Here is a 17,042-nt window from a genome sequence, read left to right as displayed (position 1 = left end):
GAATAAATGTGAAAAAAGTTGATAAAATCCCCAAATTAAGCACAAGATAAATCACAAAATTGGAGTTTGTCAAACCTCCCCACACTTAAACCAAGCATGTCTTCATGCTAAGAATAAAGAATGACAAGAAAAGGGGTATAAACATTTATTCAATGCAAATAAACTATATGCTCCTATCTGCATGCATGCAACTAAATGCAATATGACTCTATCTACTTAGTTAAAAGTAAATCAATCTCCAGGAATATATATAAGCAAGTAGGGCTAAGATCATATGACGATTCATGAATCCTACCAATTCAAATATCAAAATGAAGTTTAAATAGACTTGCAAGAAGAAAGCTCATGGAAGCCGGGAACAAGGAATTGGGCATCGAACCCTCACCGGAAGTGTATCCGCTATAGTCGCTCTAGTGTATAGGGTTGATCACTCAATTCTCTTCTAATCATGCTTTCTAAGATTTGTTTTTCATCTAACAATCAACAATTATTCAATGTATGCATACATTCATCATGAGGACTTATTCATAGGTTGTAATGGGGCTAGGGTAAAGGTAAGGATGCATATGGTCAAGTGAGCTTGAAATTTGAATATTTGATTAACCTAAGCTCTCACCAAACACATAACAACCTATACAATTCTGATACATATCTAGCTACCCATGATTTCCATTTTTTCACATACTCATGCATTCTCTTTAATTCACATTCCATATGCATTGTTATTGTTACTTTACTTTGGGGTATTTTTGTCCCCTTTTTATTGCATTTTTTTCTATATATTTTTGTTTCTTTTATTTTTCTATTTATTTTTTCCATATATTTTTTTCACACATTTTTTTTCACAACAAAGTATATACAAACGTATCAATGCATATGGATTTACATATTTAATGCACAAGCACCTACACAATCCCATGATTTTCAACAAAAATACAAAATGCACGTTTACCTCAACCAATGTCCCAAGTTTCCCATACCCAAATGATACACACCCTCACTAGCCTAAGCTAATCAAAGATCCAAATTAAGGGATATTTATTGTTTTTCACTTAGTGGTAGTGATGTGCTACAATTAAGAACAAAAGGATTAAATAGGCTCAAAATTGGCTAACAATATTTGATGAAAGGTAGGCTATTTGGGTAAGTGAGCTAAATGAAATGATGGCCTCAATCATATAAATGCATTCATACATGGAATAATGGACATAAAGAATCAAACAAACTAAAGATTACAGTCATAGAAAGAGAATAATGCACACAAGAATGGAAAATAAGTGGTTATAGGATGTAACCATGCGATTAGGCTTAAATCTCACATACTTGTGTTCTTAGCTCAAAAACCATGTTCTAAAATACATTCTTCAAGCAAGTTCAACATAATTTTTTTTTTCAAATTGGTAGGGTGCCCTAAAAACAGTTTTCTTGGAAAAGAAATCATCACCCTAACCAAGTAGTCCTAAAGTAAAAATAAGTAATAAAATATGTACAAATTCTAACTAACATGCAACCTATCATGTAATACAACAACTAACTAACAAAGATAAAAATTGAAAAATTAGTGTTGAAAGGGAAATTGTTACCCATGGAGATCGGTCGGAGGACCTCCCCACACTTAGAAATTTGCACCGTCCTCGGTGCATGCAAAGAAGAGCAAGGTGGATGGGTTGCTATAATTTGATGAGCTCCTCCAAAAGGTTGTGCGGAAAGACTTGTATGTTGACCCATTTAGAAGCCGTTCGAATCCTTTCCTTCTTGGTAGCCAACCTAAAAGGAAAGAAAAAGAAAGAAAATTAAGCCTACAACAAAGACACCTAAGCAAATAGAACATAGGCGGGGGTTAATGCCAAATAAGAGCATGGTTCTCTACTACATGGTAGCTACAACATGTGAGTGAGAAAACAATATAGGCACAGGGCATATAAACTAATACTTGATGCAAGAGTAAAGTCAAAGCATGAGTGAATGACATGAAGAGCATGTCGAGCATCAAGTTCAAACAAGAAAGAGTGGGTCATGAAAGACATGTAAGCTCATATCAATGCACAAAGGATACAAGGATCATCAAAGGTTAAGCATCGAATTAGAAATTTCAATACCCATCAATATCAACAAGTCAAGAAGCACCAAGATTAACCAAGAAATTCTCAACAATTGAGTAAGAGAATTCAACACCATTATTAAAATAAGAAACTTTAGAAAAAAAATAAGAACAAGCTATATAAAAAAACAAAATTAAAAAGTAATGAATAAAGGTATGCAAATGCAATAAACAAAAGAAAATGAAAGATGAGAGAAAAAAATAAAAAGAATTTTTTTGAACATAAAAAAAAGTAAGAAAGGAATAAGAAAGAAGAAGAAAAGAAAAAGAAGAAAGGAGAACAAAGAAAGAAGAAGGAAAAGAAGAGAAGAAGGGAAAAAGGAAACAGGGCGGAACAGGGGAAAACAGGGCGCGGAAGGCGACGCGTAAGTGTCACTCACGCGTGCGCGTGGATGGCAGGGTAAACAAGTGATGTGTAAGCGTCCTGTACGCTTGAGCGTGGATGGTGAGAGTGTAAATCGACGTGTACGCGTGATGTACGCTTACGCGTGGGTGCAGCTGTGCGTTTCGCGCAGTGTACGCGTGGTGCTTGTGCAACTCTCGGGTTCCATGTATGGAGCCATGTTGACGCATCGATGCGTAAACGTCGGGCACGCGTACACATGCCTGGCCCCCTTTTTTTTTTAAAGAACATGAAAACAGAAACATGGCACTCTCCTAATCTACAAGAATTCTAAAACAATCAAAATTAAAAGTTAGCAACAAATCTTTTTGGTTTTTGAAAAATTTTCAAATACAAGACACACAAAACTTACACTTCAAGTAAAATACAATCTAACAACAACTATTCTAAACAAAACATAAATCTAACAAGAAATCTATCAATCAAAGCAAAATGTATAAGAGTATAGAAAATAAGAAAAACTACCTACAATGGCAACTCAATTCATTCATTGATTATATATACAAGAGAATGGAAAGAGGTTACCATGGTTGGGTGTCTCCCACCTAGCACTTTTATTTTAAGTCCTTAAGTTGGACATTTGGTGGGGTCCTTGCTTTGGTGGCTTATGCTTGAATTCATCCTTGAATCCCCACTAATGTTTGCATCTCCAATGTCCACCGGGATCCCAAATTAGGCGCATAAAGCCTTCAAGTAAGCTTAAGTAAATGACAAGGCCCCAAGAGTTTTGATTGTTGAAATGAATTCCGGGATCCCAAACCTTGTTCTTGCACCCATCTTCTTGTTGACTACCATAGTTAAATCTGGGTGACAAGGCTTGTGAATTCTCAATTAAGCATCCAAACATTCTCCTAGACCCATGCAATTTGGTTCTACACCAACCATTGCTATTCAACTTTGAGCATGCAACCATCATGAACTTAGAGTGATGTTTCCAACCACTACACAACTCTCTCCTACTCTTAACTCCACAAAGAGCTCTAAGTTGACCATCATTTTCAATCAAACCATATTCAAGTGAGAAAGTAAAGCTTAGGGATAGGAATTTTACCCACTTGAATGTTGTGTTGGATGATGGTGACTTAGGAAGGGAAGCTTCTCCACGCTTAGCCAATGCGAGATCCATTCCCTTGTGCTCTTCCTTTGCAACTTCCACCTCTTCGCAAGCTTCTTCAATTTCAATTCGTTGCTCACCAACTTCTTCTATACACCCCTCATTGCTCAAACCATGTGTCGAAGGTTGTGCACAGTCCTCCTTGTCATCAATTTTACAACACAATGAGGGAGGTTCATCAATTCCAAAAGATACATTGGTTGGTGTGGAATTATCTCCAATGACGGAGCTTTCTTCTTGCTCAACCTCTTCCTCTTGGTAGCTTCTTTCCAATTCAATCTCTTCTTCATTGCTTACCAAGGGTATGGGAGGTGAGTTATCTTCTTCCTTAATCTCCATGTCAAGCCCAATGGGGGAGGATTCAATTGTACATAAGAATTCATCAATGATTGAATCCATCTCTTGATCAACCTCTTCAAAGTTTTCCACCATGATATGCCTTGGAGGTTGTACACCCTCCTCAACATGAATATCAAGCTTCTTGAAAGAGGGCTCTCTAATGCTACATTCCCATGGACTTTCAACATCTCCTAGATTTTCAACCACTCCTTCCTTTTCAATCATCTCTACCCCCTCCTCTTGTTGCACTACTTGCTTCAACTCCTCTTCTTCACCTTGAAGCTCCAAACTCACCTCCTCATTATGCTCCTTGATTGCTTCTCCATATTCAACAATGGGAGTGCCTTGATCGCGCGAGCTTAGGCGGGAGGAGACCATGTTGTGAACGGCTTTTGCCACGATAACCATCTTGGCTTCTATCTCCTTAAATGCTTTTTCTGTCTCCTTTTGTTGCCTTAGGATACAAGATCTAAAATCTCCTTGTTCTAGCATGCGGGCATGGAGAGACTCATCCATTGGAGGTGGTGTAAGAGAGGGTTCGTTGTTTGGGGAAAAGGGTTCATAATTGGAAGGTGGTTCATCTTGGTAAGGGTATGGAGATAGTGTATATGGAGGTGGTTCTTGGGAGTAGTTGTACTGGAATTGCGGTGGCTCCATGTATGATTCATATGGCTTAAAAGGTGGTTGGTATGGTGGATAAGGATTAGGGCCATATGGAGGTGTTTGGTGGTATGGGGCTTGTGAGTAAGGTGGTTCAAAACCATGTTGAGGGGGTGGTTCATAGGCATATAGTGGTGGTTGTTGATAATCACAATAAGGGTCACCACATCCATTAGATTGATATACATTAGGATTGGAATTATACCTATAGGAAACCAGAGGTTGTTGTTGCCAAGAAGGGTGATCAATCCTTTGAGGCTCCCTCCACCTTTGATTGTTCCATCCTTGATGCATGTTATCATTGTAGCTTCCATTCCCTACAACATAATTTGAGCCAAACTCATAGCCAAATGGGTGAGAATTCATAATAGAAAATAAAAACAAGAGCTAACAAAAATAAGCAACAAAGTCCTAAAGCTAACAAAAACTAACAAATAAGCAAAAGGCAAACATATTCACAATATTCACAATAGCCAATAATATAACACCATTGCAATTCCCCAGCAACGGCGCCATTTTTGATGTTCGGATTCTTGTACGGTCTAGAATTTCACAAATGAAATCTCGTTGCAAGTATAATTCTAAACCAACAAAGAATCCTCACATGCAAAAATATTGGTTGTCACAAGTACAAACCCCAATAAGAATTAACCGAAGTATTTAAACCTCGGGTCGTCTCACAAGGAATTGCAATGAAGTGATCAATTATTGGCTATGAAAATGCAAGGGGGGTTTGATTTATAATTGGCAAGGAAATATAAAAGCAAGAAAGTAAACAACAAGAACTAATAAAATAAAGGAAAGAACTCTTGGCTAGACATAGGTAATTTGAGATCACCATCCTTGTCTACAAAACATATATTGACAATTATGAGGAACCAAACTCATTAAGTCTACTTCTATGCTTGAAGTATGTCAAATGGCTTGATCAACATCAATCCATAACTCCTAACCTAGCTACTAATTTACTTAGTAGTAGGCTAGTATCAATGGTTATCAAATTGACCACCAAGGATTCTCAAATTACTAATTCAATGAGACCCAATGACTCAAGGTCACTCAATTCCCTTAGCCTAGGCCAAGAGCAAGGAAAACTACTCAATAACTAGAGAAAGCATTTTATCAAATACCTAGTGTGCAATAAAAGTAAACATCACAAAATATAAGAATTAGTGAAATCCATGACTACCACAAGCAAGAAATCAACAATAGCAATTAAGATGAACATAAAAAGGACATAGAAACATAAAATTGCATTAGAAGAAATCAAGATCCAACAATGGTTCATCAACATAAAAGAGAGCAAAATAAGAAATTAACAAGGAAAACTAAGAAGATTGAAATAATAGAACACTAAATATAAAGAGAATTGAAATCAAAACAAGAATTGAAAGATAAATTTGAGAGAGATTAACCTAACTTTACCCTAATTCTTATCCTAAATCTAGAGAGAGGAGAGAGACTCTCTCTCTAGAATTCTACCCTAAAACATGATGAAAAGTCAACTATGGCTACTTGGTTCATTCCCCCTTCAATCCTTGGGTTCAATAGCATCAGAAATGAGTTGGATTGGGCCCAAAATGCTTCAGAAATTGCTGGCCACATTTTTCCCAAAATGGTCCACACTGGTCCCGCAATGCGTGCGCATGATGCACATGTACGCGTCCCTAAATGCCAGGAAAATATAGAAAATTTTATATCATTTTGAAGCCCCGGATGTTATCTTTCCAATGCAACTAGAACCGCTTTATTTGGACCTCTGTAGCTCACGTTATGATCGATTGAATAGGAAGAGGTCAGGCTGACAGCTTTGCGATTCCTTTATTTCTTCATGAGTTCTCCCACTTTGCATGCTTTTTCTTCATTCCTTCAATCCAATCTTTGCTTTCTAAACCTGAAATCACTTAACAAATATATCAAGGCATCGAATGGAATTAAAGTGAGTTAAATTTAGCTATTTTAAGGCCTAAAAAGCATGTTTTCACACTTAAGCACAAATTCAGGGAGAATTACAAAACTATGCTATTTCATTGAATAAATGTGAGAAAAGCTTATAAAATCCCCCCAAATTAAGCACAAGATAAACCAAAAATTAGGGTTTATCAGTTATCTTGGACCTTTCCTTCCGATACTGTGGTAACCCTATTGGTATCACTTGAACAGCCAACAGATTTGCCCAAGTTCGATTTGCAAGTTTGTTTTCCGCATTAGTGTTTGGGAAGAGCAAACGGTCGAGCCAGGCAGGGCCACAGTTACGGCCCCAAAAAGGAGTAAAATTGAGTTGATCATTATCAAAATCTTTGCAGGAATGGAAAAGAGAGAAAACAGCCCAAAATCTGTCTTCATCTGATTGGGCGTTTGGAAATTTTGGTTTGTAATTAGACAAGCAAAAACCCTCGATGTGCTGTTTATCAGTACTTCCACCTATAGGTTTTGTCATGAAATTTTCAAAAATGGCATTAAGCCATAATTGAAGGAGCCAGAGTGGACCTCCCATGTTGATTATTTTGTTATCGCGGAGGTCATAGATAAGTAGACCAAGTTCTTCAAAAATATGCCCCAGAAGAAGTTTGGCCAAGTTGAGAACTTTTCCTTCATGAAGAAGAGCAGCCAGGGGAAAGAAGAGTTTTGACATTTGTACGCTTTTAGCCAGAATAAAATTGCATTTAGCCAGTAAAACAAAAAAGTAACATGTTCATTGTCTGTGATTTCCGTATCATCTTTACCCATGTTATGGGCAACGAATTCATTGTAAGAAGTGTTGAAGGTGACATTGTATTGATGCTGAGGTTGCATGTTAGGGGTACAATCTGGGGAATTTATTGGGAGTCCTGTAATAGCAGCTACATTGAGGAGAGATGATAAGCGGATAATTTATACGCTTTTTGGCCTTATTTTTACATAGTTTTTAGTATGTTTTAGTTACTTTTTATTATATTTTTATTAGTTTTTATGCAAAAATCACATTTTTGGACTTTACTATGAGTTTATGTATTTTTCTGTAATTTAAGATATTTTCTAGCTGAAATTGAGGGATCTGAGCAAAAGTTTGATTCAGAGGCTGAGAAAGGACTGCAAATGCTGTTGGATTCTGACCCTCCTGCACTCGAAGTGGATTTTCTGGAGCTACAGAAGCCCAATTAGCGCGCTCTCAATTGCGTTGGAAAGTAGACATCGTGGGCTTTCCAGAAATGTATAATAGTCCATACTTTGTCTGAGATTTGATGGCCCAAACTGGCGTTCAACGCCAGCCAGAGACCCTTTTCAGGCGTAAAACGCCAGAACTGGCACCAGAACTGGAGTTAAATGCCCAAACTGGCATCCAAGCTGGCGTTTAACTCTAGAAAAGGCCTATGCACGTGTAAAGCTCAATTCTCAGCCCAAGCACACACCAAGTGGGCCCCGAAAGTGGATTTCTGCACTATCTGCATTTAGTTACTTATTTTCTGTAATCCTTAGTAACTAGTTTAGTATAAATAGCACGTTTTACTATTGTATTCGTGTCTTTTTATCTATCTGGAGATCTGATCGATCTTTGGACTTTTATGTTACATTTAGGAGGCTGGCCATTCGGCCATGCCTAGACCTTTTTCTCTTATCTATTTTCTACGGTGAAGTTTCTACACCTCAAAGATTAAGGTGCGGAGCTCTGCTGTTCTTCATGAATTAATGCAAGTACTATTGTTTCTCTTTCAATTCACGGTTACTTCTTCTCCAAGATATACTCTCGTACTTAATTCAGTTAATTCAGAATGAAGGAGTGACCCGTGACAATCACCCACTATCTTCGTTACTCGCTTAGCCAAGATCCGCGTGCCTGACAACCACAAGCAGTCAATATGATGTTCAACGTAGTCATTGGACGACAGCCAGAGTATAGTCTCTTGGGCCTCTGATTCATGGACTGAGTCCGTGAGATTAGAACCTTCGTGGTAGAGGCTAGAACCAACTGGCAGCATTCATGAGATCCGGAAAGTCTAAACCTTGTCTGTGGTATTCCGAGTAGGATCTGGGAAGGGATGACTGTGACGAGCTTCAAACTCACGAATGTTGGGTGCAGTTACAGTGTGCAAAAGGATAGAGAGATCCTTTTCCGACACAAGTGAGAACCAATAGATGATTAGCCGTGCGGTAGCTGTACCTGGTATTTTTCATCCGAGACGAGAAATCTGACAGTTGATTAGCCATGTAGAAACCGTACTTGGACCATTTTCACTGAGAGGATCATACAGCTTGCCATGGAAGGGAGCACGCATGATTGGATGAAGACAATAAGAAAGAAGAGGTTCAGAAGCAACAAAGTATCTCCAAACGCTTATCTGAAATTTCCACCAATGAATTACATAAGTATCTTTATTTTAATTTATGTTTTATTTATCTTTTAATTATCAAAACCTCATAACCATTTGAATCTGCCTGACTAAGATTTACAGGATAACCATAGCTTGCTTCAAGCCAACAATCTCTGTGGGATCGACCCTTACTCGCGTAAGGTTTTATTACTTGGACGACTCAGTGCACTTGCTGGTTACTTATACTGGAGTTGTGAAAAGTGTGATCACAATTCCATGCACCAAGAGACATTCCGATCATTTCACAAGGAAGGTGAAAGTTGTTAGTAGTCCTGTTCCCAAAACAGGACACTGCTCCAATCATCCAAGGATATGTGGTGAGTGAAAATGAGAGAGCCTTAGCAGTTCTTGTATTCCTAGGGCTCCCCAGATAGCACCCTTTGTGGGTTCAAGACGTTGGTACCAAGTTGTGAAATCAAACCCTCTAGGATTGATCTTTGGATTATTTCGGAAGGGTTTTTGGTTGATGAAGTGAGAAATGTTAAAAGCTTGGTTTATCAATAAATCTTCCCCTTCAGCATTAGGAAAGAAAGAAAGTTTTTTATTTGCCCTCTCAAGAGTTTCAATTGGCCCAAGGAAGCAGTGTGTATCTGCACCGATTGTGAAGGGGATTAGGATTCTGTTATCATTGACCTATAGATGGGGATCATCAATGATTTCATCGTTGATTTGATTAAGGATACGAAGGGCTGGCGGAGATGATGGTGCTACTATGTGACCTTTACCCTTATCTTGAGTGGTGGCATGAGAAGAAGAACCAGCCATTGTCAAAGAAAAAAGGGAGAATGAAGGTTGAAAATTTTGTGAAGAAATTCTTGGTATAAGGAAAATTCAGAGAATGATGGGGTTCGAAAGATTTGAACAAGGGAGAAAAGTAATTAATTTAAAGTATCATTGTAGCCGTTACTGTGGAAGGAATGCGAACGGAGGTGACTTCATGAGGAAGATGAAGTGGGAGAGAGAAATTGCATGTTTTTGGGAGACGTGCCGAGTGGATCAGTAGTAATGGGGAGTTTAAATGACAATAATTATTGATTTGAAAACTGACATTTTTTGGATTAAGTGTCTTATTCTTCGATAATGTTATCGAAGGCAACCACATTAATCCAAGGGGGCAATTTGTAGATAAAAAAATAGATAACAAAATATTCTCGATCAGAATGAATTGATTTGGAATGAAGTCAGGTAGGGTCTCTCGATTTGGATCTCGATTATTTTGTTAATCGAGTGAGTCTGATCAAATAGAAGATTTGATTTGAGAAGCCCGAGTGAGGCATTCGATGAGCTGGTCGAATAGTTATAGAAGCGGGAAAGTTAGTAGCTTCTTTCACACGAGGAAATCATGGGAAATATCCACAATCACGCGGCGGGAACGGTTATCAAGAGTGATTGCAGTTCAAATTTTTATTTTCGTGTTTAATTATAATTAATTGTAAATTAATTTTCAGTTATGTAAGATTAGCCTATAAATACTAAGAAGTAATAGGGAATAAGGGTTGGAACTTTTACTCAGAAAACACATTCTAACACTCTCACATCCCAGGAAATTCCTGAGTTTGCAATCGAGTTACATTTTCTGTAGGGTTCCTTCCACCTTCCTCTTTCTTTCAATTTATTTTTCTGTAAACTTAATATTTCAATTAATCATATTTACCAAGTATTCTTTACTTTCTTTGTTTAATTTATCCTTCTGCATTTTATTCCTTATGTTAAAGTCCTTTGATCTGATCGAAAGCATTTTTATTATTTTCTTTTAATTTTCATGCAAACCTTTTCATTTATCATTTATTTAGTTTCAAAAAACTCTAATTTCTTAGATTTATTTATCAATTGACAAATTTTCTTTATCTTTATTTTCAACCTTTGTCAAATCGAAGACGCTTTGATGCACTTTTAGAAAACTGGTACTCGCACAGAGGAGTAGGTTTCGCTCCTAGAACACTAGATATCGAACCACCATCGATTTACTAAAAATTGACAAAATAACCACAAAAAAATCATGGTAGCCCGTTAACATATTTAGTTGAACCTGATAATACCATTATCATTTCACAACGTGCAGAAAGGTTGACAACAGCCCAGTAATCAATGTGTGATGGTTGTAGAAGTGTCTGACATTCTGACAAGAGGTAAGGGAGCATTATCAATTATGAAAATATCTAATCAAATATTAAATAAAATTTGAAAAATAGGGAACAATTTATTTTTGAGTTGAAAGGATAATGAAACACCTTTTTACTGAAATTCTACCTTCCCTTATTGGGGAAGCAATCATCATTCTTTAGGTAAGTTTCCAGCTCTTTGACATTCATTGCAGTGCTTCACTAGTTCTTCGACATCCTTGAAAAGGGTGGGCCAAAAGAATCCACTTTGTAGCACCTTGGCTGCAGTTCTTTCCCCTCCAAAGTGGCCTCCATAGCACGAGCCATGGCAGTTCCATAAGTCCTCTCGTCCTTCTTCTTCTGAAATGCATCTTCTAAGGATTCCATCTGAACACATCTTGAAGAGATAAAGTTTATCCCAGATGAAATATTTAGCATCATTAATGAGTTTTCTTTTTTGATGTTTGTTAATCTCTGGAGGCAATGTCCCAGTTGCCTTGAAATTGGCAATATCTGCAAACCAGGGTGCTTTGTGAACCGTCATTAACTGCTCATCTGGGAAGAACTCATTTACACTTGCATTATGTGTTCCACCTTTGTCATGAGGGATTCTGGATAAGTGATCTGCTACCTTGTTCTTCACTCTTTTCTTGTCTCTGATCTCAATATTGAATTCCTGTAGCAACAAGATCCATCTTATCAGTCTTGGTTTTGATTCCTGCTTGGCAAACAAATATTTAAGTGCTGTGTGATCTGTGAAAATAATCACTTTGGAACCAATGAGGTATGATCTAAACTTGTCAAATGCAAAAACTATTGCCAGCAACTCCTTTTTAGTAGTGGTATAATTTCTTTGAGTGTTATTGAGGACCTTGCTGGCATAGTATATCACATGGACCAAATTATTTTTCCTCTGTCCTAACACTGCCCCAACTGCAAAATCAGATGCATCACACATCAGTTCGAATGGTAAGTTCCAATCAGGTGGGGTAATGATAGGCGCTGAGGACAGCCTCTTTTTCAAGTTTTCGAATGCTAACATGCACTTCTCATCAAAGATGAATGGTGTATCAGATACAAGGAGATTGCTTAAGGGCTTGGCTATCTTTGAAAAATCTTTAATAAATCTTCTGTAAAAGCCAGCATGCCCTAAAAAGCTCCTAATTGCCTTGACATCACTTGGTGGGGGTAATTTTTCAATGAGTTCCACCTTAGCTCTGTCTACCTCAATGCCTTGGTTAGAAACTTTATGGCCAAGGACTATTCCTCCTGTCACCATAAAGTGCCATTTTCCCAATTCAAGACCAGATTGATCTCTTGACATCTTTTTAATACCAAGGCAAGGTGATTTAGGCAATTAGGAAAGGAATCCCCGAATACTGAAAAGTCATCCATAAAGACTTCAATGAATTTCTCTATCATATCCGAGAAGATAGAAAGCATGCAGCATTGAAACGTTGCAGGAGCATTACATAGCCCAAATGGCATGCGCCTGTATGCAAACACTCCATATGGGTAAGTAAATGACGTTTTCTCCTGGTCTCTCGAATCAACCACTATTTGATTATATCCTGAGTAACCATCTAGAAAACAATAATATGCGTGTCCTGCAAGTCTTTCCAGCATCTGATCCATGAAAGGGAGTGGGAAGTGATATTTTCTTGTAGCTTCATTGAGTTTTCTGTAGTCAATTCACATCCTCCATCCTGTGACCGTTCTTGTAGGGATGAGTTTGTTCCTTTTATTGGGTACTACAGTGATTCCTCCTTTCTTGGGGACCACTTGGACGGGGCTGACCCATGGGCTATCTGAAATTGGGTAGATTACCCCTCCCTGCCACAGCTTCATGACTTCCTTCTGTACCACTTTTTTCATGACTGGATTCAGCCTCCTTTGGGGTTGAATTGAGGGTTTGGCATCATCTTCCAACAGTATCTTATGCATGCATATGGCCGAGCTGATTCCCTTCAAGTCAGCGAAGGTCCATCCAATGGCATCCTTATGCTTTTGTAATACTTGGAGTAGTTCCTCTTCTTGTTCTTGGCTGAAGGCTGAGTTTATGATTACTGGATAACTTTTATTCTCTCCTAAATATGCATATTTGAGAGTAGACGGCAGTGTCTTCAGTTCAAGTTTGGGTGCTTCTTCTCTTTCATTCTTCTCCTCTAGTGTGCCCTGAACATGAACCTCAGCTGTTGCAGCCTCTTCGCTTGATGCTGATTCCTCTTCTTCTGTTACCCCCTCAAGTTCTTCCTCTTCAAAAGTCTCTTGCACTACATCATCCAGTGAATCCAACCTCATACATTCTCCCAATGCGTCTTGTGGGTAACTCATGGCCTTGAACACATTGAATATCATTTTCTTATCATGTAGTCTAAGGGTAAGTTCACCCTTTTGGACATCGATGATAGCTCCGGCAGTGGCTAAGAATGGTCTTTCCAAGATGATAGAGGCCTTGGCTCCTTCCTTCATATCCAACACTACAAAGTCTGCTGGGAAGATAAAGTTTTCTACCTTTACCAACAAGTCTTCTACTATTCTGTGAGGAAACTTGAATGATCGGTCTGCCAGTTACAGGGCCATTTTTGTTGGCTTGACCTCCTCAATCCTCATTTTTCTCATCATTGCTAAGGACATCAGATTTATGCTGGCTCTTAAATCACATAAAGCCTTTTCCACTGTGATTTCCCCTATAATGCAAGGAATCTGGAAGCTCCCAGGGTCCTTTAATTTCTGGGGTAATTTGTGCTGAATGATGGCACTACATTCTTTGGTTAGTATCACAGTCTTGTTGTTCTTCCAACTTCTCTTCTTGGTTATCAACTCCTTCAAGAATTTGGCATAGAGCGGCATTTGCTCTATTCCTTCAGCAAAGGGTATGTTAATTTGTAATTTCTTGAAGATTTCTAAAAATCTTGAGAATTGGCTGTCATCCTTTTTCTTCTTCAATTGCTGAGGGTATGGGACTTTTGGAACGTATGGCTTCGGCATTTCTCCTTCGTGATGTGAATTGGGAGTGGGAACTTGAACTTCATCTTGTTCCTTTTTCTTTTCATCCGAGTCCTTCTCTTGTGGTTTCTTGGAGGTCTCCTTCAATTCCTTCCCACTTCTGAGGGTGATAGCCTGACACTCCTCCCTTGGGTTTGAATTAGTGTTGCTGCAAATGTTGTGGCTGGGAACTTGCTAAAATAGGTAGCTAATTTGTGTTTCAAGTTTCTTGATGGCAGCATCTTGATTCTGCATATTGGATCACACTTCATCCTGGAACATTTTACTATCTTGGACTTCTTTGCATATACATTCAAGTAGAGTCTCTATTCTGGAGAGTCTGTCTTCGGATGGTGATGGTGAGTTGAGGTTGGAGGGGTGAGAATGGCCATTTTGGTTTTGATATGGATGTTAAGAGGTATTGTTGGGTGGGTGTTGATATGATCTCTGTGTGGAATGTTGGTGAGTTGCATTATTATTGGGGTTGTGACGTCTCTGATCTTGGCCTTGATCTTGTTGATTTCCCCACCCAAAGTTTGGGTGGTTCTTCCAACCAGGATTAGAAGTTTTGGAGTATGGATCATGGGTTTGCCTAGCTGATTTCCCAATATAGTTGGCTTGTTCCTGGTCACCCTCTTCCTCTGTATTCACTCCTTCTTGAGCTGCTGATGAGGTGGTGACTGCTGCAACTTGGTTTCTTTCCATCTTCTTGGTAAGGTCAGCCAACTGCTTGGTGATCATCTTGTTTTGAGCCAGCAGCGCATCCATGTTGTTCAGTTCCATTACTCCCCGAGTATTGCCCCTTTCAGAAGCATAGAAGTAGTCATTCTCAGCTACAGTCTCGATGACATCTATGGCTTCTTCAATGATCTTCTTCTTGTTCAGAGATCCCCCAGATGAGTGGTCTACTGCCTTCTTTGATTCGTAAGAAAGACCCTCATAGAAAATGTGTAACTGCACCCATTCATTGAACATGTCTGGTGGGCACCTTCTTGTTAAGTCCTTAAACCTCTCCCATGCTTCATAGAGAGTTTCACCATCTTGTTGCCTGAAGGTTTGTACCTCAGCTCTCAATCTGTTGATTCTTTGAGGAAAGTAGAATCTTGTCAAGAATTTGTTCACCACGTCTTCCTAGGTTGTTAACTCTCATTCGGAAAAGATTCCAGCCATTTAGATGCCTTATCCTTGAGTGAAAAAGGAAACAGAAGCAGTCTATAAGTGTCGGGATGAACACCATTAGACTTCACAGTATCACATATCCTTAGGAAGGTGGTTAGATGTTGATTGGGGTCTTCATGGGCACTTCCTCCGAATGCACAGTTGTTCTGAATGAGGGTGATGAGCTGGGGTTTTAGTTCAAAGTTATTGGCATGTATGGTTGGCTTTTGGATGCTACTTCCACAATTGTCTGGGTTTGGATTGATGTAAGAGCCTAGAACTTTTCTCTCGTACCCAGCATGATTTGCTGGACCTTCTCTGGCATGGTTGTGAGCTTCTTCTTCATGCTGGTTCTCCATATTCTCCTCCATGTTCGGTTCAAAATACTCATCCTCTTCCTCAGCACCAACGACTCTCTTCCCTCTTGCTTCCCTCCTTAATCTAAGCAAGGTCCTCTCAGGTTCAGAATCAAAGGAAGTTGAAGCCCCACTTCTCCTACCTGTCATACAACCAACAAAGCAAAAAGCAAGAAGAAGATGAATGAAGAAAATACTCTTGTTAGAATGGTTGTTAGTGTGAGTGGTGCAATGTATCAAATAGTTAGTGGGTTAGTGAACTAAATTGTAAATAATGCCGAAAACACAACAAACGGGTAAGGGAAAAAGGGAAGAAAATAGCTAAAACTGAAAGTAAATCACTTAGATGGAACAAAACAAAAGAAAATTGCTTAATCTAGTTATCTTCCAACTTAATCATTGTCGATACAAAATCAATCCCCGGCAACGGTGCCATAAACTTGATGTACGAATACTTGTATCGCTACAAATTTCCCTTCGGCAAGTATACCAAATTGTCGTCAAGTAAAAACTCACAATAGAGTGAGGTCGAATCCCACAGGGATTGATTGGTCAAGCAACTTTAATTAGAGGAATGTTCTAGTTGAGCTAAGCAGAAATTGAGTTGAGTAGTTGCAGAAAATTTAAATGGCGGGAAAGTAAATAACAGAAAATGTAAGTGCTGGAAATAAATGATGGAATGTAAATGGCATGAAGTAAATTGCAGAATCTTAAATGGAGAGTTGGGGAGATGAGCAGGAAAGTAAATGGCAGAAAATAAAGAGAATGGGTAAGATCAGAATGGGGAATTCATTGGGCTTAGGAGATGTTGCATTCTCCGAATCAAGTTTATTCTCATCTCTTCCTCAATCAATGCATTCATTGATCTCCTTGGCAATCTTAAGTGATTGGATCCCAATTCTTTGGCAACCCAATCTCTCTAAGCTTGAACAATTGCCCAATTCCTTGATTTAATTGCTCATGGGAAGAGATGACGTATGGTCACTGATTATACCACATGTATTTCCAAATCAAAGTGTTGGTAGGATTATATGTCACTATATCCATCCAAACCCCAATTTGGTCCAACATGAGAAAGCAATTCTAGCATGATCTCCTCATCCCTTTTTCAAGGCTCAGAGGAGATCCAATTATGGAGAGTTTCTTTTCCAAGACAACTAACCAATTGTATTAAGATCGAAAGCTTTCTAGTAAAATCAAGAAAAAAGAAAGAAGAAGAATAATGAAAAGTATTATTGATCCATCAAATTACAACAGAGCTCCCTAACCCAATGAAAAGGGGTTTAGTTGTTCATAGCTCTGGAAATGGAAATCAAAAATGAAAAGTGCATTCTGAACATCAAACTAGAAGTTGCAAAGAAAGTAAAATATACAGAGTGTAGTTCTCAAGTTCCAGATCCCCTTTTTAATTCAAAACTATCCCTATATATACTACTCTTCTGATCTTCTAGTTAGCTCTTCAAGTCTTG

General features: G+C 38.5%; 1 non-coding gene across 1 annotated transcript; it reads left to right on the top strand.

The window, feature by feature from the left end:
* The first annotated feature begins 15,030 nt into the window (after positions 1 to 15,030).
* LOC148564059 (small nucleolar RNA R71) lies at positions 15,031 to 15,136 on the top strand. Its single transcript, XR_015884421.1, has one exon. It is a non-coding gene; the product is annotated as a small nucleolar RNA R71 (small nucleolar RNA).
* Positions 15,137 to 17,042: the final 1,906 nt, after the last annotated feature.

The sequence above is a fragment of the Arachis ipaensis genome, chromosome B5, assembly GCF_059453495.1.
Source record: "Arachis ipaensis isolate K30076 ecotype BB chromosome B5, ASM5945349v1, whole genome shotgun sequence".
NCBI classification, from domain to species: Eukaryota; Viridiplantae; Streptophyta; class Magnoliopsida; order Fabales; family Fabaceae; genus Arachis; species Arachis ipaensis.
This window is presented reverse-complemented; position numbering and strand designations above follow the sequence as displayed.